This window comes from Macaca thibetana, chromosome 1, assembly GCF_024542745.1.
Source record: "Macaca thibetana thibetana isolate TM-01 chromosome 1, ASM2454274v1, whole genome shotgun sequence".
NCBI lineage: Eukaryota > Metazoa > Chordata > Mammalia > Primates > Cercopithecidae > Macaca > Macaca thibetana.
The window spans coordinates 110,078,756-110,104,100 of NC_065578.1; the positions used below are offsets into that span (position 1 = coordinate 110,078,756).

General features: G+C 39.0%; 1 protein-coding gene across 1 annotated transcript in view; it reads right to left on the reverse strand.

The window, feature by feature from the left end:
* LAMTOR5 (late endosomal/lysosomal adaptor, MAPK and MTOR activator 5) overlaps positions 1 to 25,025 on the reverse strand; it is a 301,434-nt gene extending 276,409 nt beyond the window's left edge. The window contains exon 1 of the mRNA XM_050746998.1: positions 25,021 to 25,025. The gene's annotated coding sequence lies outside the window, so the exon portion shown is untranslated. The remainder of the gene's footprint in view (positions 1 to 25,020) is intronic.
* Between the last annotated feature and the right edge of the window lie 320 nt (positions 25,026 to 25,345).

Sequence of the window (25,345 nt, forward strand, 5' to 3'; positions counted from 1 at the left end):
CTTAGAGACCACTTCTTTTGAGAGCCTCACCTTCTTGTCAGTCATGATTACCACTTCAAAGAAGATTCAGTGTAAATGATAAATTCAGTGACACTGTTTCTCATCAGAGCTCTTACAGTATTTTGTTTAAAGCCCCATTAGAGGGCTTTATTGTACTATATTTAGGTGTGTATGATATGATCGGTCTCCCTACGAGAATGTGAACTCCATAATACTAATAGCTAACATATTAAGCAGTGAATGCACTATGCTAAGCCAGACGTGGTGCTAACCACTTTGTATGCAGTAACCTCCAACAGCCCTGTAAGGCAGGTAATATTACTACTATAATAGTAGTAGTAATATTTCACAGATAAAGATATTGAATGCAGGGTGGTGAATTTACTTGTACAAGGTTATACAACTAGAAAATGGTAGAACCAGGATTCAAACCAAGAAGTTCACATCCTTAAGCCCTACTGTAGGTTACCTCTGTAGTGATTAGAGGGCTTGTCTTATTCATCTTTGTATTTCCAGTCTCTAATATTGTGTGGCTATCTGATAAATACTTTTCATATAGTATAACAGAAGAAAAATGATTATGAAGCATAATAGCTATTTGCTAAAAAACTGATAGACCATGATGAAAGAATTAGTCCTGTTCTTCAATACAAGGGCTATATACATGGGCTTTCCTGAATCTGTTTTTTTTTTTTAAGAAGTAAAAAACTATTTTTTTTTAAGAAGTAAGAAAGATGCAAGGTATAAAGAGAAAGTTATTCCAGAAGTAGATGCAGATATAGGTCCTGACTGGGACTAAGATGGCTCTCCAGTGTTGCCATGTCCTCAGAATGACCCAGCAGTCTAAGTTCTTGTTCTCACATGGCAGAGTGATTTTCAGAAAAACATTTCTAGGCCAGGCGCATTGGCTCATGTCTGTAATCCCAGAACTTTGGGAAGCCAAGGTAGGCAGATCACTTGAGGACAGGAGTTTGAGACCAGCCTGGCCAACATAGAGAAGCCCAGTATCCATGAAAAATACAAAAAATTAGCTGGGCGTGATGGTGCACGCCTATAATCCCAGCTACTCTGGAGGCTGAGGCAGGAGAATCACTTGAACCTGGGAGGTGGAGGTTGCAGTGAGCTGAGATTGAGCCACTGCACTTCAGCCTAGGTGACAGAGTGAAACTCTGTCTCTAAAATAAAATAAAACAAAATAAAAAGAAAAACAATTTTAGGGAAGATTGGAACTCTTATCAGCAAGTATGCCAACCAAAGAGTTAAAAGTATTATGTTAGACTGAGCATTTACATAAGCCCAATTCGTTCTTCTTGAGCCTCTATATGTAAGAGACAACAATCAGACACTGAGCCACTTGCATAGCCTTTTCGGGTTGTACTTAATTTATTGAAAAAGCAGGCACAGTCACACCTCTAATCATAGATAAGATGTACAATTAATGATGAGATAAGCTGTAAAGCCCATGTACGGCAGTTATTTATTTGCAGATGGGAAGCTTCTCAATATTTGTAGAAACAGTTGAATGGCTTTGGAGCACTAGCAAACATATTACCTCTCTTTTAGCAAGATGTACACCACAAATAATACTTTCACCATGATTTTTCTCAAAGTGGATTTGGCCAAGAATGTTTTAAAATATCTAGAAAATTAATTTATTTCCTCACGTTCCTTCTGTGAGGTACTTTGTTGTGAGGCTGTTGTAAGTCACAATAAAATTAATTTCAAGAAATAAAATGGATTATTTCAGTTATATGATTGAGTTGACATTAATGTGAAAAGTTGAACATAAATTGACATGAAATCATAAAGCTTTAGCAAACACCTATGGGAAATTATTGAAACGCTGTAAGGTCAAGGATACATTTTGATTGAGGTTTTTGTATTACCATCTGGTGAAACCCAAAACCTATTAATCTGCAGGCATCGTATTACAGTGTTATTACTTTGTCATTAGGTTTTGTAATTATGTTGATAAAGCAATTCAAGAACATGTCTGTAGAATAGCATTACAATTTTATTGAGTTTTCATTACAATGGTAATAATGTTAATGAAAGTATTTGAAGGCCCATAATGATCCAGTTAATACTGAGTATTATAATAATAAAAGAATATGAATAGAATTCTTTGGGGATTTCATCATACCTGAGATATGATGCAATGGATACATTACTTGGTTATAAAATGGATGCAAATAAAATTCAATGTGTTATGATACATCTGTCCTTGCCTGACCCAGGCACAGCTGCAAGTATTGAAAGCTTTCATTTATAGGCTCAGGGCAATTTAATTCTAGAGCCAATTCTAAACAAACTTATGGGAATATATTAGAAAATCTGATCTTCACCCCGATCCCTGGTGGAAGATCTAAAATCTTTCTTGCTGCTCTAAGCTCAGTGTGTCTGAAGTGGGCCCCTTATTGCCTATAAACGTTCATCCTGGTTCTGTGCTTTCACCATCTTTTGCGTGACAATAAGACCATGACTCTGTCTTAGCTCGTTACTGTTCTCTTTAGTTTCTCCATTGATACTGAAGCCCTATCCTGAAACCTCAACTGTCTTGTTTGAGATTCCATTTTTCTTTTTAGCCCTTAGTAGGCTCCTCAAAGGCTGAACCTTGCCGTGGGCTGGAGTCCTTATTTATGCCAGGTGAATCTCTTGGAGCTACACAGCTTCCACCACCCACCTGACTACCAGTGTTGCTGTTGCCATGGCCATTCTGTGGCTTGCATCCTCCACTGGTTTGGACCTTATGAGTGATGAGGCTTTCTCAACTTGCATCCAAATTTTATCCTTCCCTCTAGGATTTTATAATTTGAGAAGCTGGCCACCCTTGGAGACCTGTCCTAAAGCTAAATTTGTTCTCCTAGCATCAAATCTCATCATTCCCAACCTATTAAAGTCCTAGTATGCCTCATAACTGAGTTATGTATATTGTCATGCACAGTTAGAAACACTAAAACAACTTACACTGAGGTTCATTGTTTATATACTCATTTAAGTGAACTATATAATGAATAAATGGATATATATATATTGTCTTGATTTCCCACCCCCATCAAACTTAGGAATCCACCTGTAGCATGCCAGCCTTAACATGCACATGAACAGAACTTTCTGCCAAATGCTTTTATGTTAAAGATTAGCTTTCAGGAAAAGCCTACAGTATAAGCATGTTTATCCATTATGTTATTCACAACAAGCTAATGTAAAGATGTGCTGTAGTATACTAGAAGGGTTCTAGCCTTGGATTCAAACTATAGTGGTCCCCCTTTTATCCATGGGGAATATGTTCTAAGACCCCCAGTGGGTGCCTGAAACCACTGATAGTACTGAATATAATTGCTGCCAATCGTAACATGTTTCTGTTCATGTCTTCCACCCACAAATTTAATGCCTTTCCATCTTAACTAAGCACTGGTCATGCACTGTGGCTATAACTTTTGCAGTTTGAGGTATGACAGCAAAACTAGCACAAATTTCTTTTTCCCTCTTCACAATTTCATAGACAGAAGATTTGTTCTTACTCAGTATAAGATTTTTTTTGGACTTTCACCTTTTCACTTTTAAAGGAAGCACTTTATAGCTTCTCTTTGGCATATCCAAATTTCCAGCAACACTTCTCTTGCACTTTGAGGCCATTATTAAGTAAAGTAAGTGTTACTTGAACACAAGCACTGTGATACCACAACAGTAGACTTTATAACCAAGTGGCTACTAAGCGACTCATGGGCTAAGTGACCGAAGAGTGGGTAGCATATACAGTGTAGATACACTGGACAAAGGGAGGATTCACCTTCCAAGAGGGATGGAGTGGAAGGCCAAGAGATTTCATCATGCTACTCAGAACAGCATGCAATTTAAAACTTATGAATTGTTTATTGCTATAATTTTTCATTTAATATTTTCAGACCACAGTTGACTGAGAGTAACTGAAATTATGGAAACCAACACCACAGATAAGGGAGACTACTGTTTCTGGAGTTAAAAATGCCCTTGAGAAATTCATTTTACCTCTCTCTGTTTTAATTTCTCACCTGTAAAATGAAGAAAATAATATCTAAGCCACATGCTACGAGTGTTGAATGAGATTATAGAAGTGGAAGTATTCAACTCCTTGCCTTAGATACAATAGGTGCTCAATAATTTCTTGCTCAGTTATATTTTCTATACAATATAAATGCATTATACGGGGAGGGTGAGATGCATTAGGACGTTCATACTTCTGATTGCAAAAGGCCATATGCAATGCAAATCCTTCATCTTTGTTGTGTCTTGAAGAGGGACAGGCCTCTTACTCATGATTTTAATATATAGTCCAAGAGCATCCATACTTGGCAGCACTTACAAAATTAGAGAACAAAGTACATGCTTTAGAATCAGAACTCCGGCCTTTCCTGATTATTACTCCTATTTTTTTTTTTTTTTTTTTGAGACAGAGTTTTGTTGCCCAGGCTGGAGTGCAATGGCGCAGTCTCGGCTCACTGCAACCTCCGCCTCCCTGGTTCAAGCGATTCTCCAGCCTCAGCCTCCCAAGTAGCTGAGATTACAGGCGCCCACCACCATGCCTGGCTAATTTTTTTTTTTTTGTAAGTTTAGCAGAGACGGGGTTTCACCATGTTGGCCAGGCTGTCTTCGAACTCCTGACCTCAGGCGATTCGCCCACCTCAGCCTCCCAAAGTGCTGGGATTACAGGGGTGAGCCACCACGCCCCACCCTATTACTCCTATTATCTCAGTTTCTTCAAAACTTGTATTTGGCAGTTAGTAGGCATTCAAAAAAGATTTGTTGCAGTAAACTTTACTTTTAGGTTATCTAGTCTATGCATTCATTTTACAGAGATGGCGTAAGTACGGTCTCAAAATATTAAGTCACTTATATCCAAAGTCCAGCATTTAGTCAGTAGCAGAGTCAGGATAGAACCTAATGTTACTAATTTCCAGCCAAGTTAAATGGACTTCTATTTCTACATTTTTCTTTTCTTTTTCACTCATGGTGTGGTGACCTTTTTCTGTACCTCTCTCTGTTTCTCCTTGCTTTCCTTTCCACAATACCTATGCCGCCTACATACTGGGAATCTAAAATGAACAAGACATGTTTCCTACTTTTATACATGCCTGAGACATCCTGCCTCAGCTGACCTCTCTGAACCCACCCCAGTCCTGCCTGCTTATGGCTACCTGACTGCACTAGCTGACTTCTCTGCCAAGATCTGTGGTTGCCTTCCTTTTCTTCTAGCCTTTTTACCCTCACAAGCATTTTTCAACCTCTTGATTTATTAGTCATCCTCTGCCTGTAAATCAGGATTTCCTACCTAGACCTCCTCTCCTTTGGGCCCCTACATCCTACTGTGGTGTCCCAGTGCAGTGGGAGGTCTTAGGCACAGCTTGAAATTCTATCCTTTTGGTGGCTCTGCAGATGGCCCCCTGCTGGAGAGTGCATGTCTCCACTGCCTTCCTCAACCTCTGCACGTGGAGTCTGCACTTGACAAGATCAATGGGATATGATTCTCGAAATTATTCTAATTGGGGCAGAAGCCTCAGCTACACCAGCTTAATGAGGCCTGGAGTAGGTCTTAATTTCGATATGCCCGTGTAAGCATGAAGGTATCTGCATGTCTAGCAAGTTATTTGCTACCCCACCTGTTGTCCTACTCCACTAGTTCTTAAGACAAGTTCTGCCTCATTTTCCTTTTGTTTAAACTGGACTACCTCCCTACCAGCTCCTACTGGGATCCTCCTTGGGAGACCAGCCCTGCTCCTGTGTCACCAACTCCTGTCTGTATCTTGCTCTTCAAGGGCTACAGTCCCGAAACCAGGGAGCCATTGCCTACCCAATGTCAAGCTTCCTGATTTCTACTGCTATACCAACCCCAGTGTGGATGGGAGTGGGCATTTTTCCCACTATGGATGTAGCTGACCTCTCCTTCTCTGCTATCATGTTGAGAAGATGCCCTTTTGGGTTAGACACTATAAGACTACCGTCTTCAGAGATGGGTACAGGGAACATCACTTTCCTGCACGGAGTAGAACAAAATGGCAAAATCTGGAAGGAGAGATTCAATCCCTAAATGTCAATATCCAAGAGATGTGAGAACTGGCTGTTCTGCGGTAGTGCGTATTATTAATGGAGATAAGTGCCCTTTTGTGCCCAGATAACACTGGCTGCATAGCTTTGGGAGATAATGCATCGCTAACTACTCCTGACACCCATTGCAAGGCTGATTTCTAAACAAATGGGCTGAAACTTAATTAGTTCTAATTCTAAAGCACAAGGGCTCTGGGCCCACCTCAGCATGAAGAATGGAATCAAAGGTGCCAACTAAAGGGAATATTCCAGATGCTCACATTGAAATATGTAATCTGAGAGTGTTTTAAGTGCATCTGAATACTTTAGTGCTTCATAAATGGTTGAGCTACATTATCAGCCCTGGATATTGAGACACTAATAAGCAAACAGCTCTTACTTTTTATAATGCTGTATGCTTGAGTCAGAGGAAATGTTGAGGATGATTAGAATACTGGAATATTCCTTTGTGGTTAGATGTTACTAAATCCCAATAGACTTTGGAGGTCAAAAAACGTCAACTCTATGCCACATAAAATCTATTGTAAGTGGGGTTTTCTGAGATCATTTTCCTAAAATAATAAACATAACAACAGAAAATTGACGGCATGAGAATTAAATGTAGAACATTCAGTTTGCCAGGTTTTTTTTTTTTTTTTTTTAATTACCTGATGAATGATGGTCTCTTGGTTTAATAAAGCAACATGTTTAGGAAACTTCAAAATAGATTGGTTTTATTATCTCTTTGTTTAGATGACGAGAACAGGGCCATACCTTTTTCATGATTACCTTCCTCAGTGCCTTGTATAGTGCTTTGTACATAGTGGGCCTCTATAGTTATTGAGCATTTAATGAATTATTCATTTTCTATAATGACCAAAGAAGCCATTGCACTGATAAATTTTTAACATAACTTTTTTGCTGCCTGCATGCAGTCTTGGTCATAGTCTGTAACCATTTATGCCATTTCCTCCCATGTTAACATCTTTGTAATTTGTATTATGTCCCAGGTCTATGAAATTTCTGAGGCAGAGTATAAAGTGCAAAGTTAATGCTTCTTTTGCGCACAAATATAACCCTCACGAGAATAAAGTCGTGGATTTCAAACTTGTATTTCAATGTGACAACTATATAAAGCCAGATTGATGTATATTTTAAATCATTTTCCCTACAGCTTTATCCCCACCCATCCTTCCCCAAAGCCTCATAGCAGCTTTAGCAAGATATTTACTGATTTAGATGCATCTTTCACATAATATCGGATCTGTGTAAATGCAATAAAATTCATAACACTGCTGTATAATATAGGGCAGAGACAAGCAGGACCCTTCTGCTCTGAGGCTGGAATATAAAGTAGTTTCAGTTGCTGAGATAGATTAATTCTTTAGAGTCAGAAAACAGTCTTTAACTCCAGTAAGCCCAATTTCTGCCAAATAAGCAAGAAGATAAATGCATCATTCTTCGAAGACAGAAGACATGTTGGAAATCAGACAACTTAATTTCAAATATGAAATATATCTAATTGATTTGCAATACTGTCCCTGGTGTACTGCCCATTGAAGATGCAATATTCTGAGGTTTCTGGACCTGTGACACCAGCTAGAAAAGCATTATCTGCCACTTCTACTTGAGTGATAAGAAGACATAGGAAAAGCATGAGGGAGGATGATGCATGACTCTGCAACTCCTGTGGGCCACTGCACTTTGTCAGCCAGAGACTAGTAGCACACAAACATCTTATGGGGCTGATTTCGTCCTCAGCTACACCATCAATTGGTGTATGTGAATCACCTGACCCTTAATGGGAACCTTCATATACAGTCAAAGACAGAATTTAGATTAGGATGCAAACAGGCCAAACAGGCTGCCTCTGGCAAGAGATAAATGTGCTCTTTTAGCCTATCTTTATCTGGCTAATGAAATAATATTGCCAAGTAGTGATTTCTTTTCTTCTTGTGGGTTGACTTTGGTCATTTCTTTTTTCTTCTAGGACTGCATTAAATTGCAGGAATGGAACTTCAATTAATATTATAATAATCCTAATTGCTGATAGTGTTTTTTTAAGCTCATTATCATCACATTTCTGCATGATGTTTTAAAGATGCACAAGAGGTTTAAAAATCCTGATTAAATATTTTCAGTTCTTACTAATATAAATTCATACAGCCTGAAAGTATTAATGTGATCAATGCTAAGAATAGCAATATCCACAATAAATATGCTGAACCATTGTAAATTGCAATATTTATCTGATTTATTTTCTTGAATGTTGTCTTGTACTCCAAAAACAGATTATTGGAGAGTTCTGCTATGTATAAGAGATGTCAGAAATAATTTTGGTCAGCTATATGGGGACCAATTTATGTGTCTATTACGCGCCTACCAAATATTTAGCATAATGTATCAAAATAGAATGTGAGAATAGGTAATTTGTTACAAAAGCAAAAATCAATACCATAAGTAAGTAAATAACTAAATTAATTAAATTAATTAATGATTGTTTAAAATGTATTGCTCGTTATACCTCTTGAAAATTGGGCAATTAGCAAAAAGTACTAATTGTACATTGTATGTCATATAAAATGTATATATATTTTTTTCATTTAAAAGTTGTGGTAATGGGTTATGGGAATACTCGCTTTCTTAGACGGATTGAGGTTCTATTCTATAAATGGGAAAACTGACCTGAACATTAGAGCTACTTTTGGAGTGAAGTTGGTTTAATAACATTCTTAAACAGTTGTTTAAAATGTAAAGGACTAGAGATAATATACATAAAGTACTGAAGTATTTTATGCAATACTGGCTCTTTTAAAAAGATGATTACCGATGTGTCTGTATAATTATATATAATATATGCATGTATATATTTTGAGCCTTTTTAAAACGATGATTACTAATAATAACAGTAATAATTATAGTTTTCTGGAGCTCTTAAATCATTTTGATTCAAGATTCCTGTTAGCCAAATACATTTATAGTATTCTATTTTTAGCATAAACCTTTCCTAATGATATGAAGAGTGTTTGACCTTTTGAACTGATCCCAGAGCAGTGCAGAGCCTTGGTTGCTAAGCACTGAAAAGGGTATGTCAGCCACCTCTGTTCTAGAGACAACTGGTTTTACTTTGATGTGTCTTAGTTTTCATGTTTGAAACATGTTCTGCCAGAGCACAACAATTATTTTTCTGCATATGTGTTTGTGACATTTCTACTCTGGAGAATTCCTGTATAATAAACTCCATTTCATGATTTTTTTTTTTGAATCAAGTGGCATGGTTTGGACTAATGGACACATCTGCCTATGCTCCAGTACATTTCTTCATGGGTACCTTCTAAAATATTCTGATATTTTAACTGTCTTAGCAACAACATCATCACTCCCAATTATAGATCATGGGACTTCAAAAAGTTCATGGAAAATGAAAACACTATATATACATGGATTTCAAAATTTTGCTGTACAAAAAAACCCTGATGTTAACTTGTTATAACATGTCTGAACAGGATCTAGTTTGAGACACTAAGAAAGATTAGACATCAATTTGAAAAGACCCCCTATCAGAGCAACATGAATTCTGCTAAAATTGAAACAAGAACAAATACCAAGTTTATGGTGAAGCCTGGGTGGAAGAATGGTGAAGTCATTTATACTTTATGAAAAGCTTATGGGGACAAGGCCCCAAAGAAATCAGTTTACAAATGGATAGTTTGTTTTAAGAAGTGATGAAACGGTGTTGAAAATAAAGCCCACAGTACCAGACCATCCACATTGATTTTTGAGGAAAGAATTAATCTTGTTCATGCACTAATTGAAGAGTGTAGATGATTATAGCAGAAATAATACCCAATACCATAGCTGTCTCAATTGGCTCAGCTTACACAATTCTGACTGAAAAATTAAAGTTGAGCAACTTCCACTCTGGGTGCCAAAACTGTTGCACCCAAATCAGCTCCAGACAAGAGCAGAGCTTTCAATGTAAATTTTAAACAAGTGGGATCAAGATCCTGAAGCGTTTCTTCAAAGAACTGTAACTGGAGATGAAACATGGCTTTACCAGTATGATCCTGAAGACAAAACCCAGTTAAAGTGATGACTACCAAGAGGTTCAAGTGGTTCAGTCAAAGCAAAAGTGGACCGACCAAGAGCAAAGGTCACGGCAATAGTTTTTTGGAATGCTCCAGTCATTTTGCTTGTTGATTTTCTGGAGCACCAAAAAGTGATAACATCTGCTTATTATGAGAGTGTTTTGAGAAAGCCAATACTTTAGCAGAAAAACACCCAGGAAAGCTTCACCAGAGAGTCCTTCTCCACCCTGACAATGCTCCTGCTCATTCTTCTCAACAAAGAAGGGCAGTTTTATGAGTGTCAACGGAAAACCATTAGGCATCCACCTTATAGTTCTGATTTGGCTCCTTCTGACTTCTTTTGTTTCCTTATCTGAAGAAATCTTTAAAGGGCACCTATTTTTCTTCAGTAAATAATGTACAAATGACTGCATTGAGATGGTCAAATACCCAGGATCTTCAGTTTTTTAGGGATGGACTAAATGGCTGATATCATCGCTTAACAAAAGTGTCTTGAACTTGACAGAGCTTATGTTGAAAACAAAGTTTATATTTTTTATTTTTATCTTTTAATTCAAGTTTTCTATGAAGTTTTTGAAGTCGCCTCTTTAAAATTGCCTTCCTCTTATAAATGGTTTTTATTTTTAAAAATACTGAAACTGTAAAAAAGTCTCTAAAATGTACATCGTTAATTCCAACAACATACTCTTTAATTTTACTAAGTAACATAAATTGCTTAAAACAAAGCATATAGAATTTCATATTCACAAGTTTGCCTAATATAATGTTTCAGAAAAATATTATATGTTATCTTAGTTAATGCTTATGTCCTTGACATTGACTTGTTTACAGATTATTTCATTGGATTGCCCTCTAATTCTGAGTTTTTATAGTCAAATCTGCCCAGTGTATGTGCAGGTAAAAGTCTGGAGGAGCTTTGGGGTAATAGGGAGAACTCAGGACTCTAAGTCTGGAGACACATGTTTGAATTCTAAGTCCCTGGGTTCCTAAATCTCTCTGAGCCTTCAGTTTCCTCATCTATGATAAGTGGATAACAATAATTAGTTTACAGGGTAACTGTGAGGATTAAATGAAATAAAATACTTTGAATACCTAGCAATGCTTAGTATATATTTAATTTGACATAATCTAAAAGTGTTTGCCCAGGTTTGCTGGAAGTAAAAAATTGGTGCTCAGCATCACCTCTCACTTGAATGGAAGAAATAGCCATTGGACAGAGATATCCATGTATCAATGATTGGCTCTGGGTCTGTTTATTTTTATTTGAGTCAATGAATAAGTGCCCATACAGCACTTTGTCTACTACTAAGATTCTTATACTGTGTTAATTTCCATAGCAGCATTCCTGCCTGCTGAGTTTCCTGGATTTGCTGAGCTAAACAAGTTCATTCGCACCCAGTTCCACCTGGGATGAAGATCCATCTACAGGGCTGGAATTGACAGGGAAAACTTTTCATCCCATCTGAGGTCACCTTCACTTACAGGATGCTGGCTGCTGATAAGTATCCTATCAGGAGAAGAAGAGAAAAATAATTTGACACTTATAGCCTGTCTTGAAAGATGAGATTCACTTATCGGCACACCACATGAAGAGAATCACTGAGCACAGAAATGAGATCTGAGCACACTAGAGCTCAACTAATGTATCCCTGCCCACACAGGGTTAGTCTCTACAAATTGCCCATTTCAGTTATTTAGCCCCATTTTTCCCCAGAGATGGTGTGTTTCACATAATCAATAGCTGCAAAATAAAAGCAGCATCTGCCTTGCCTTCTTTTCCCCTTATTTGGTTGTGGCCTCCTAACAATGTGACAAACAGAAGAAGACAGAAGTAAACAAGAAATCAAAGAGATCTAGGGGAGATGGCTAATGTGGGTGCGAGGAGAGCAGCAAATACCAATTTCACAACAGGTTGAATCATTGCCAAGGAACCCAGATTGACAAGTATGATATACTGTTGAGATTCTCAGTGGCAACCGTTGCCAGTTTTGCAAAAGAGCAGTGTTATTGGAGCCGGATTTGGAGACCAGATTTTGTGAAAAGTCTAGGATTCTGCTGCCTCCCAGGACTTGGTTCTAATTTTGTCTTTGGGCTGTCCTCAATGCTCCCACCTCTCACGCATGTGTTCTATTTGGGGGCTTATTGTGGAGGAAGCCAGCTAATGCTACGTCCAGAAAGAGAGAGGGAGAAAAAAAGTCCAAATATATATTTTTCTTTATTGAAATAGAAAAACAAATTCAAAATTATCTGGATTTTTTGTTTCCAGCCATCATTAGTCACAGACAGAGCTCAGCAATCTGCTCACCTTGGCCCACTGAGAGCAGATATTTCACTGACAATTTTTTGCTCACCTGTAAAAGTTGATCTCTCCCCAACTGAGTATTCATTCCCCACCCTTCTCCTTCTTCAGACTCTACTCTAATCCCCATGCATTCCCAGCCTTCCTGGGGCTGATGTGGGAAGACAAAGGAGGAACCCAGGACCCTAAGAAAAGGCAGCCTTCTGATACCCACTGCTATGGGATCATTATAGAAAGGCTGGTACTTGGTGGGTAGCTGTGAGAGGCAGCATAACTGTGCTCTCTGCAGGCAGGGCTTCTCCTTCAGGCTTGAGTTGTATTCTCCGTGAACTTGTGTTGAGCCTTCCAGTGCCCAGCTCTTAGTCTTAGAAACTTCTTTGCTGCTAAGACCTTTCAGAGTGAGGCCTGAGGTAAGAGCAAAGCTGAAGGAGATCAGGTGGCAGGCCTGCTCCAGCCCTGGTCTGATCCTGGGGATGAGCATGTTGTGCAGGATGGTAGGTTGGTTCTCCCCATCTCGAGCCTTTGGGTGCTCTGGTTTCTTTGGCATATGGGTATGCACTGGGTTGGTCCCTAGGATCCTCTACCTTTTAGAATGTATGAAGTGGTCCTAGTTCCACCCTAATGTGAAAGAAGATCTTGCCATCGTATATGCAAGAGCAGTGGGTCCCACCACATGGCCTAATGATGGCCATCGTAAGATGATCAGACCATCTTTTTGTTCTTTGAGTTAAAATAACAAAGTAGATCGAAGATAGGTCCACTCTGTACAACTAAAGTCATATGCATTGCTTTTCTCTACTTGCCGAATTGCTGTCTAGCACCCCCTTTTCTCTCTGAACTCCCCATCTTTTCAAGGGCGTAAGGACCCTTTTTCTGATTAGGACAAAATGCAGAAATTTATTTTGAATTTTCTCTTTATTTCTGGTGCTGTGAGTACTTGGGCTTGGAGTTGGAGTGGTAGCTGGATATTAGGCTTTGACTGGGCTTTCCTCATTTTCAGCAGAGCCCAGCTGGCTTTGGCCTGGTTTGGAGATTCTCCAACCAAGTCCCACCCTCAGAGAGGATGCCATACTCTCGCCATTAGAGAAGCAGCTGGGAGTTACAGCCACACCAGCTTTTGCAGAATCCCTAGGAGACCTACAGGGGCAAAGCAGAGTAAAGGAAAAGGTCCTGGAGAGGTGAGATTTTCTCCATTTTTAACAAGAATTTTAGACTACATTTTCCAAAAGTTGCTACAGCTCATCCAACTGCTTTGTAAACTCAACATCTGAGTCTGGCCCATTGAAAGAAAAAGTTCATTTACTACTACTACTTTCTGTCTATGTTGTGTTTCAGGCTTAGAGCCAGGCTTAGAGTTGTGATGAAAAGGAAAGCTCTGACTAAAATAATATTTCTTGTCATAGTAGTTATTTTGTTTCATAAGTGTTGACATGTAGGTTGTTACTGCATTTTACAGACGAGGAAACTGAGCCTTAGGACTCAGAACTATCGTGAGGAACACAGTAAGAACAAGACACATTAGGTGTTATTATCCTAGGTTTAACCTGTTGCTATTTGAGGATGGCATAGAGAGAAACAAAAGCTATTACTTAGAGAAAACCAGCTGCTCTCTTAGACCAGCTTTGAAGGATAAGGACCCTGGTTAGGTCTTCACAGTCTAGGTCCATGGTTCTCAGTCTTTGACTTACATCTGAATCAGCTGTGGAGCTTTGAAAAAATAGAGATTCCTAGGTCTTATCCCATATCTCCCAAATTAGAATCTCCAGGGACAGGTTTTGGAAGTCAACATTAAAAAAAATAAAAATTAAAAAATCCCAAAATATCTTTGGTTGAGTGATACTGTTGGGCAGCAAGTTTGGGAACCATCTAAAGTTTTGCCTCTAATTTTGGTCCTGAAAATTTCTTGCCAGAGATAATAAGTCTTCTGGAGATGGACTTACATTAACACAATTATCATATATGACTGATACGTGGGTCAGAGTGACAACTGACAGTGAGAACTATCTTGTTGTTAGCCTAACAAGACCATCAGGCTCTTGTTAGTAGAAGGTTATGCTTTTCCTGGAGGCTGCATGTAGCCAGGTGAGCAGAGACCAAAGGTGGAGAAAGTGAATGATCATGAGAGGCAGGACCGTCAAACATGGTGACCCTGAGGCATTCATCTTCTTCAGAAGGTTCCTGCTGTACAAACAGAATACTCGTGTTCATGGGCTCAGATGCATCACCAGATTTTATCTTTGACCATCCTGTTTATGGGTGCCTTAACCCCCATCCCCATTCTGAAAATAATTATTTTTATTAGATACAAAATACAGTATAGTTGATTAGATTTGCTCTTTTCTAGTTAAATATCACAGCCTAAATGCTCATAGTTAGCAAGAGTTTTAGATAAACAGGCACTCTTGTACTTGACTTGTTACTGGGAAATTAGCACGATCTTTCAAGAGGGTCTTTTGGTATGAAGTATTGGTAGCTACAGGGAAAATTTTTGGCACTATTAACAATACTGAAAAGTTGGAAGCAACTTTTATGTCCAAGAATAGAAGTAGATAAATTCATTATTGTATATGCGCACACAAAATGGGCTGATATATAGTCATGGTTTAGAATAAAATGTAATTAAATGGAAAACACTGACGATATATTGTTGTGTGAAAAAGCACATACAAATTCTTGTATGTGTGAAAAGAGACACACGAAAATGTTAATGGAAATTTTCCCTGCATGGTTTAACTATGAATGATTTTTTTCCATTTTTATTTATCTACATATCGACTTTAATTTTATCATAATAATTATATATAAATTGTACCATAAGAAAAAGCCAAATACGCATTATTATAAAAGTCATAATTCACATGTTTCTTCCTGACATTATATGTGAGCCATCATGACCTTCAAATGTAGTTTTGAGTTTGTGTTATTTCTATGAATGATGGTTGTCATCCCTTACCCCTTTATCTGGAATAGCTTCATTCACAGAAGCCATCTGAATTCAGTTTTGGAGTCTGTTCAACTTCTGGTGGTGCATACACAATTTAACCACTGTGGTGGGGACATACACTCAACAAACATTTATTGCAGACTTTCTCTTGCAGACTTTCTCTTGCAGACTTTAAGGGTATATGTTTGAACAATATATATATTACTGCTGTAAAGGAGTCAGGTGGGGATATAAAGAAATGTAAAACAAATAATAAATAATTTATTAGAGATAAGACTATGAGATTCCACAATAGGGAGTGACTAATTTTGACTGGGAAAATAGGTCTTATTATAGAGGAGGCAACTTTTAAGCTGAATCTTAAATGAGTAGAAGTTTTCCAGGTGAGGGAAGGTGGGAGAGCATTTCTAGGAAAAGCAAACAACTCACGCAAAGACACAGAGTAGTGAAAAGGCATGGTGTGGAATGTTGAGGAGTTCAGTGGGGCTGGAGCTTGGGGTATTACGGAGAAAGGAAAAGAGATGAGACTGGAATGAGAAATTAATACCAGATAGTAAAGTCTTTTGTATGCCATGTGACAGGATTTTAATTTGATCTTTTGAGCAATGGAAATTGGCAGTGGTTTATAAACAGGAAAAAGACATGACAGAACTATTTTTAAGGACATAACCCTGGGGAGGATGTGGAAAATGGAATAGATTAGGGTAGAGGCCTGAGGCACAGCAGATAGTTGGGAAGATTAAAGATGAGAGGTAATAAGGGCCTGGCCTGAGTCAGTGACCCTGGAAATGGAGAAAAAAGGCTCGATCTGAGAGGCCTCTAGTCAACAGGGAGAGGATTTCCCCACTCCCCTGTTATGTATTGTAGTTCTTAATATTCTTTCCATACGCTTTTAGAGATGTGAACCTCCATATTGAATATTTACTCTTGCCAACCCAAATTTGAATCAATGCATGAGCACCTGTGTTTGACAAAGCCCAGTGGATCCAAATCCAGTTTGCATTGAGTATGTCCCAAAAAATGAGTAATGGCTGCAGTATACAAAACAAAACCACCCCCGACTCACATGTGTTTCTGTGATTCCTTAAGATGCCGGAAGAAGATGAAAACAGTTACCAGTGTTGGCTTTTAAGAAAATGTCAGATCCAAAACATTCAACCATATTTTCCCTCTGACTCAACATGCCTGTAGTTTTTAGTGAGACACCTTTAGAAATCATATAATCCTTTTGGTTGAGAATTCGTCATTGAATAATAAAAAGAATACAAGATCTGAATCCAGACAGACCCAAATCTGTTATAATTGTGTGACTTTGGGTAAGTTACTTAATTTCTTGTTTTACTTACTTGTGAAATGGAGGTATTCGTATCTATTTTGCAAGGATAATGTGAGAATTACAGATCATATATATTAAGCATCTTGTACATTCTTGGTCCACAAAAAATAGTTAGGGCTGGGTGTGGTGGCTCATGCCTGTAATCCCAGCACCACTCTGGGAGGCCAAGGCAAGTGGATCACTTGAGGTCAGGAGATCGAGACCAGCCTGGCCAACATAGGGAAACCCTGTCTCTACCAAAAAATACAAAATTTAGCCAGGTGTGGTGGTGCATGCCTGTAGTCCCAGATACTTGGGAGGCTGAGGTGGGAGAATCGCTTGAATCCTGGAGGGGGTGGGTGCAGTGAGCCGAGATCATGCCACTGCACTCCAGCCTGGGAGACAGAGTAAGACCCCACCAAAAAAAAAAAAAAAAAAAAAAAAAAAAAAAAAAGGAAATAGCTTTTAATTTACTTTCAGAAGCTTGTTCTGGGCAAATGATATCTGAAGGATTGTGTTCATTTCGTTTATGGCAGTTTAGGAAAGACATTGACAAGCTAAAGGCTTTTAGAGAAAGATGTCAAGGATGACAAAGAGAGTAGAAATAATTTTTGTGGTGCTTCCTCTTCCTGGTACCCAGAGCTATGTAAGCTCATCTTATTTTCCTTATTGTCTTTGCTGCCAGGAAACTCAGTGTCATATTTGAAATTCAAATTCAGCAACTGCATTAGCCCTTGAATTGGTATATCTGCTTTATCCTTTTGTTTGTCTCCTTAAAACTTCTTTGGAAAGAGATTCAGCACAAATAATTTCAGGGAATAAAATAAAATAAAATGTAATGTGCAAACTTGTAAAATAATTAAACAGATTTAACATGCAAAATAGAAGCCTAAAGAGGGAGTTAAAATTATTCTCAAGTATTTGAAAAATTGTCATGTTGCAAAAAAAATAGACTTGTTTGTATTGCTCTAAACATAAAACATCTGAACAGTAGATAGAAGGTACAGGATAATTGTTTAAGTAAAATAAAAGAAGGGATTTATAAAATAGCTGCACTAATGGAATGGAATTTCTATTAGGAAAATGAGTCCTTCATCATTGGAAGAGTTAAACTTTCTATATAATTTTTACAAAAATAGAAAAACAATCTTATAATTCATATGAAACCACAAAAGACCCCAAATAGTCAAAGCAACCTTGAGCAAGAACAAAGCTGGAGGCCTCACATTTTCTGATTTTAAAATATATTGCCAAGCTACAGTAATCAAAACAGTACAGTCCTGGAATAAAAGCAGACATATAGACCAATGGAACAGACTATACAGCCCAGAAATAAAACCATGCGTTCATGGCCAACTGATCTTCAACAACAGTGCCAAGAACATAAAATGGGGAAAAATAGTCTCTTTAATAAATGATGTTAGGAAAACTGGATATTCATAGGCAGAAGAACAAAATGGAACCTTAATCTCACACCTTATACAAAAGTCAACTCAAAAATGGATAAAAGACTTAAATATAAGACTACTAGAAGAAATCATAGGGAAAAATCTTTACATTGGTCTGGGCAATGATTTTTTGGATATGACACTAAAATCACAGACAACAAAAGCAAAAATGGACAAATGGGATTTGCACTGAACTAAAAACCTTCCGCAAAGCAAAGGAAACAATCAACAGAGTGAAACAGAGTGGGAGAAAATATTTGCAAACCATAGATTAGAGAAGGGGTTAATATTCAAAATACATAAGGAATTTGCAACTCAGTAGCAAAACTCCCCAAAAACCTGATGGAAATATGGGCAAAAGACCTGAATCAACATTTCTCAAAACAAGACATACAGATGCTCAACAGATATATGAAAAGATGCTCAGCATCATTAGTCATCAGGAAAATGCTTATCAAAACCACTCATCTCACCTTCTGGAATGGCTGTTAACAGAAGAGATAACGGTGTTGGCAAGAATGCTGAGAAAAGGGAACCCATGTACATAGTTGGTGGGAATGTAAATGGTTACAGTCATTATGCAAAAACAGTATGGAAGTTCCACAGAAAGTTAAAACAATAATACCTTATGATCCAGCAATCCCACTTTTGGGTGTATATCCAAAGGAAATGAAATCAGGATTTCAAAGAGATACCTGCATTCCCATGTTCATTTCAGGATTATTCATAATAGTCGAGATATATAAACAACCTAAATGCCCATCAGTGGATGAAAAGATAAAGAAAATGTGGTGTATTATATATACAATGGAATATTATTTAACCCCAAAAGAAGAAAATTCTGCCATTTGTGAAAACGTGGATGACCCTGGAGGACATTATTCAAAATGAAATAGGCCAGACACAGAAAGACAAACTCACAGGGACTGAGGGAAGAGGAAATGGGGAGATGTTGGTCAGGAGTTTCAGTTATGCAGGATGAATAAGTTCAGATCTAACATACAACAAAGGGACTATAGTTAACAATACTTTATTGTATACTTGAAATTTGCTAAGAGGGTAGATCTCAAGTGTTCTTGCACCTCATTTCCCCCAAAAAGAAAATGGTAATTATCTGAGGTGATAGCATGTTAATTAGCTTATATACATATAAAATTATCAAACTGCACATCTTAAATACATATAATTTTTAATTGCCAAATATACATCCATAAAATTAACTATATCTATTGGTAAAAAAAAAAAAACTTACTGTATATTTTAACTCAATTTGATGTCCTCTAAAAACTCTTCTAACCCCAAATCTCATGGTGATACATTTTCAAGCAGCTTCTTTAGGGCAATTTGAAAATGTCACCATCCATTGGTTGACAAGGAAACTCTCCATCAGGAGTGCTCCGAATCTGTTGGTCAACTTTTTGGTGACCAGTCACAGAAAGATAGCATGCTCTAGGGAGACCCAGTTTTTACCTCTGGTAGCCCCATTTGGTTACTTAGCAATATCTGTTGTGTTCCACATAACCAGACTCTGCAGAAAATGTGGGTTCGCAAAGAGAGAAGACCCCCTTAAAGCACCCATCACCATGGCATTAGAGACTCTCTCACAATGGTAAGCATATTTCACATTTAATAGAGGCCATTTGAATTGAGTGGCTCTTGCACCCAAGATATGATGAGGTCATTTATGTAATAATAACTTATTATTTTGAAGCAATTTTATCTCTGGGGTTTCATTTCATCTTCTTTCAATGTGATTCAATATATTGGGGCTGGATAAAAAAGCTGGGTTGCAGAAAGGCTAGGTGTCTGCATTAGTTACTTAATGCTGGCTGCACCAGACAAACCACAATATATCAATGACTTAACACAATAAAAGGGTATTTTTCACGTCACAATTAGATGTGACTCAGTGGTCTTTCTCCATCTTGTAGCTATGCCATCTGGAACATGAGGCCTCCAAGGTCACAGAAGAGGGCAAGAGACAGACTGAGGAGGCACACTGGCTCCTCACTGCCTTGTTCTGAAGGTGACACAGATGACTTCTGTTCACATTTCATCAGCAAACTCTAGTCACAGTATGCCAACCCAACTGCAGGGGGGCTGGAGAAGGTAGAGGAACACAAGTTTTTGGTGAGCACAATCTCTGACATGGTGACTAGGGTCACTTAAGAGGCTTAACCAGAACTAGAAATTTTGTCTTCTGATTTCCATCATTTAATTCTCTGCTATGAACTCTGCTGCCTGATTTTCCTGTTGAGATGGAATGTGGTGTTTAGGGATCCACCCAGAGTATTTTGGGAGCCAGGGGTCTTGGAACCAAAGACTTGGGTCATGCTATGGCTTCTTATAAGATTTTCTAATTTTTTTTTTCATAGGTTGTCTGGACAAAGATTACCAAATTGAGAGGAGGGAGATGTCTGTGAACAGTTATGAAATCTGGAACCACAGGAATTAGAGAAAGGTGTGATAGTGTGAGATAGAGGAGAGTAAACCAAAAAAATTCTTCACTTAGTGGCCTGCCAGGGTCAGCCAGGCTGCAGGCTAATAATCTGGCTGTTCTTCAAACCTGTATTTGTTAAATATTTGCTCATCATTTATTTAGAGGAGAAGATGGATGCTCCATGGAAAAAGGCAAAGAAAGAAAACAGCTGGTGGCAGATAGCACACATTCTCAATTGTCCCAAACAAATTAAGCTGTGTCCCAAATGGGCCCGTTGTTCTTGCAAAACAAAATGCCTGCAGTTAAATGAACCCATCCCTTAGAAGGCAGTTAGCAGTCTTGAGAGACTCATTCCCTTATCCCCAATGAACTTTACAGAATATTATAATTCTGGAAATAAAATTTCCCCCATTTTACTGCCTTGCTAAGGATGTTTTGATGTTCATTATTGTTTGGTGCTCCAAGTGTGTTATCTCTATAGAAGAGCTTGAGACACCTAGATGCATTACTGGAATGGTCTGGGAGTAGGTACGCATTGCCTCCTTCCATTTGGGATACATATGTCCAATCCCTCTGACCTGATATGTGTAATCTACAGAGAGAGGCTGCTTTGATGTGATGTATTTCCTTCTAACCTTCTAAATTCTGTATTTTCACAAGAGCACAACTGTAGTGCTTCAAGATACCCTGTTCTCAGCCCAGAGAATCATCCCTAGATATCCAGGAAATGAGATACAGGAACCTGCAATGATGAGGTTTAGAGTGGGAAATGTTTATGCAAAAAGTTAATGTACTTATGAGAACTTTGATTTTTGCATTTCTTGACTTACTCAAAGAACCTTGCTCAGCAATACATTGTCATAATTTTATATGGGAGCTGTTCACACACACCCTGATAGCTTTCTGTCATGGTTACTAGGAGAGAGAGCAAGACAAAATAACGGAATATTGTCTTTCATTCGTGCATGTCAAAGAATACTAAAGAAGGATATGTGCATTTAAGTAGATTCTTTTTTGATATAGACTCTCCAATTAGAATTTGGTTTACTAAGGAAAAAATCAGCGACTTGTTTTTATCTCACACAGCTGTGAGAAAATGAGCCTACCGAACTATACAAATGATTGAGCACATTTGTTTCTCAGCATTTCAGGCTGGCTGGTGGCAATACAGAGTGAAATACCCTTCACACAGTACTTTTCCAAGCCTTCCTCCTCCTTATGAAGGCCTAGGTGGAAGTCCTTCATAAGGAAGTCTAAATAAGGAGGCCTTCATATGAAGGTCTAAATGTTTGAGAGGTGCTTATTTGATTTATTCAAAAAGGAATGAATTTGCAGAGATGTCCCAGGAAAAAATAGTAAGATATACTATCAGAGAACAGGGCACCTGTCCCACCATAGGACAGGGCCTATGAAAATAGATGAGCTTTAAGTTCTCTCATTAATTGAGTTAATTCGTGAATGAAATTCCCCCCTTCATTATTCAAATACATATTGAATTTCTACAATATGTTCTACTATTGCTTTGGTTATTATCCTTAACAGCCAATTGTAAAATGTGTGGAGATTTTACCATTAAACAATACACTCTCACATTTTTCCTTCTGCATCAGCACATCTCATATTATCCACTGTAAAACTGTACGTGTAGTTATTGGTTCAAGGACATATCTCATTTGTGCTGTGTGGGAATGCAGAGGGGGAGGTAGTAGTGGGGGAGAGAGAGAGAGCATGAGAGAGATTGAGATTTAAGAGATCCCTGCAGTCAGTTGAGGAAAGTCACAAACAAACCTTCACATGGCACAAGGATCTGGTCAGGTTTGCAGCACTAGACAGTTCTTTCAAGGGGTCAATCTCTTCCTTTAGTTAATGGCCCATCTTCTGGGCCCTGATTCTTGTGGCCAGGGAAATTTTGGCATCCCATGCTATTTTCACCTTCCTATTGAAGGTTGATGTATTAGTCTGTTTTCACCCTGCTGATAAAGACATACCTGAGTCTGGGCAATTTAAAAAGAAAGAGGTTTAATTGGACTTACAGTTCTCCGAGCCTGGGGAAGCCTCACAATCATGGTGTAAGGCAAGGAGGAGCACGTCCTGTCTTATGTGAATGGCAGCAGGCAAAGAGAGAATGAGAAAGCTGCAAAGGTGGAAACACCTGATAAAACCATCAGATCTCATGAGACTTATTCACTACCATGAGAACACTATGGGGGAACCACCCTCATGATTCATTATCTCCCACCGGGGCCCTTCTACAACACATGGGAATTATGGGAGTGCAATTCAAGATGAGATTTGGGTGGGAACACAGAGCCAAACCGTATCTTTCTGCCCCTGGCCCCTGCCAAATCTCATTTTTTCACATTTCAAAACCAGTCATGCTTTCCCAACAGTCCCCAAAGTCTTAACTTATTTCAGAATTTACTCAAAAGTCCACAGTCCAAAGTCTCACCTCAGCCAAGGCAAGTGCTTTCTGCCTATGAACCTGTAAAAGCAAAAGCAAGTTAGTTATTTCCTAGATACAACTGGGGTACAGACACTGGGTAGATACAACCATTCCAGATGGGAGAACTTAGCCAAAACAAAGGGGCTACAGGGCCCATGCAAGTCTGGAATCCATAGGGGCTGTCAAATCTTAAAGCTCCAAAATGATCTCCTTTAACTCCATGTCCCACATACAGGTCACACTGATGCAAGAGTTCGGTTCCTATGGTCTTGGGCAGCTCTGCTCCTGTGGTTTTGAAGGGTATAGCCCCACTCCTAGCTGCTTTCACAGGCTGGCATTGAGTGTCTGCGGCTTTTCCAGGTGCATAGTGCAAGCTGTCTCTGGATTTACCATTCTGGAGTCTGGAGGACAGTGGCCGTCTTCTCACAGCTCCACTAGATGGTGCCCCAGTAGGGACTCTGTGTGGGGGCTCTGAACCCCCATTTCCTTTCCACACTGTCCTAGCAGAGGTTCCCTATGAGAGTCCCACCCTGGCAGCAAACTTCTGCCTGGGCATCCAGGTGTTTCCTTACATCTTCTGAAATCTAGGTGGAGGTTCCCTAACCTCAATTCTTGACTTATGTGCACGCACAGGCCCAATACCACATGGAAGCTGCCAAGGCTTGGGGTTTGTACCATCTGAAGCCATGGCCTGAGCTCAATGTTAGCCCCTTTCCACCACAACTGGAGCTGCTTGGACGCAGGGCACCAAGTTCCTAGGCTGCATACAACATGGGGAACCTGGGCCTGGCACAGGAAACCACTTTTTCCTCCTAGGCCTGTGATAGGAGGGGCTGCTGCGAAGACCTCTGACATGCCCTGGAGACATTTTCCCCATTGTCTTGAGGATTAACTTTTGGCTCCTTGTTACTTATGCAAATTTCTGCAGCCAGCTTGAATATCCCCTCAAAAAATGGGATTTTCTTTTCTATCACATGGTCAGGCTGCAAATTTTTCAAACTTTTATGCTCTGTCTCCCTTTTAAAACTGAATGCTTTTAACATCACTCAAGTCACCTCTTGAATGCTTTGCTGCTTAGAAATTTCTTTCGCCAGATACCCTAAATCATCTCTCTCAAGTTCAAAGTTCCACAAATCTCTAGGACAGGGGAAAAATGCCACCAGTCTCTTTGCTAAAACAACAGAGTCACCTTTGCTCCAGTTCCCAGCAAGTTCCTCATCTCCATCTGAGGCCACCTCAGCCTGGACCTTATTGTCCATATCGCTATCAGCATTTTTGTCAAAACCATTCAACATTCTCTAGGAAGTTCCGAACTTTCCCACATTTTTCTGTCTTCTTCTGAGCCCTCCAAACCCTTCCAACCTCTGCCTGTTACCCAGTTCCAAAGTTGCTTCCAAATTTTTGGGTATCTTTTCAGCAACGCCCCACTCTACTGGTACCAATTTACTGTGTCAGTCCATTTTCACACTGCTGATAAAGACATACCCAAAACTGGGCAATTTACAAAAGAAAGAGGGTTAATTGGACTCACAGTTTCACGTGAATGGGGAAGCCTCACAATCATAGTGGAAGGCAAGGAGGAACAAGTCCCATCTTATGTGGATGGCAGCAGGCAGAGAGACTGAGGAAGCCCCAAAAGTGGAAACCCCGGATAAAACCATCAGATCTCATGAGACTTATCCATTACCACAAGAACATTATGGGGAAACCACCCTCATGATTCAATTATCTCCCAGTGGGTCTTTTCCTCAACACATGTGAATTATGGGAGTGCAATTCAAGATGAGATTTGGGTGGGGACACAGAGCCAAGCCATATCAGTTGGGTTATTGTTTTTCCTTTTAGTTCCTTTCCTTACAGGGAATGTGGAATGTAGTTATAGAATCCAGCTTTGATCAGCTTGGAAGATAAATTTTCCTCCAGTCATATAATTTTGCCCATTCCACCAAGTCTAGATGTCTCTTATTCTCTTGCCTCACTCCCCCCACATCACCCTTCTCTCTTCCTGCTTGCACCATATTGCATATCTGTTTCCCTATCCCTAATCCCTTCTCTTGGACTCAAGAAGCCTCAATAAGCTGCCATGCTCAAAGAAATGTATTCATAATATTAATGTTCCATGTTGGCAGAAAATGGTGGTGGGAGGCAGATTAGAGAAGGAGAAAGGCCAAGCACCCAGCAAGTGCCTAAGTGCCATTGTTTGATACCCATATTCAGAAAGAAGCAAGACCAGTAGGACCTCTCAGATCCTCTGGCATAACCATCTTGTTTTATAGAAAAGGAAACTGAAGAGCATAGCATTGAG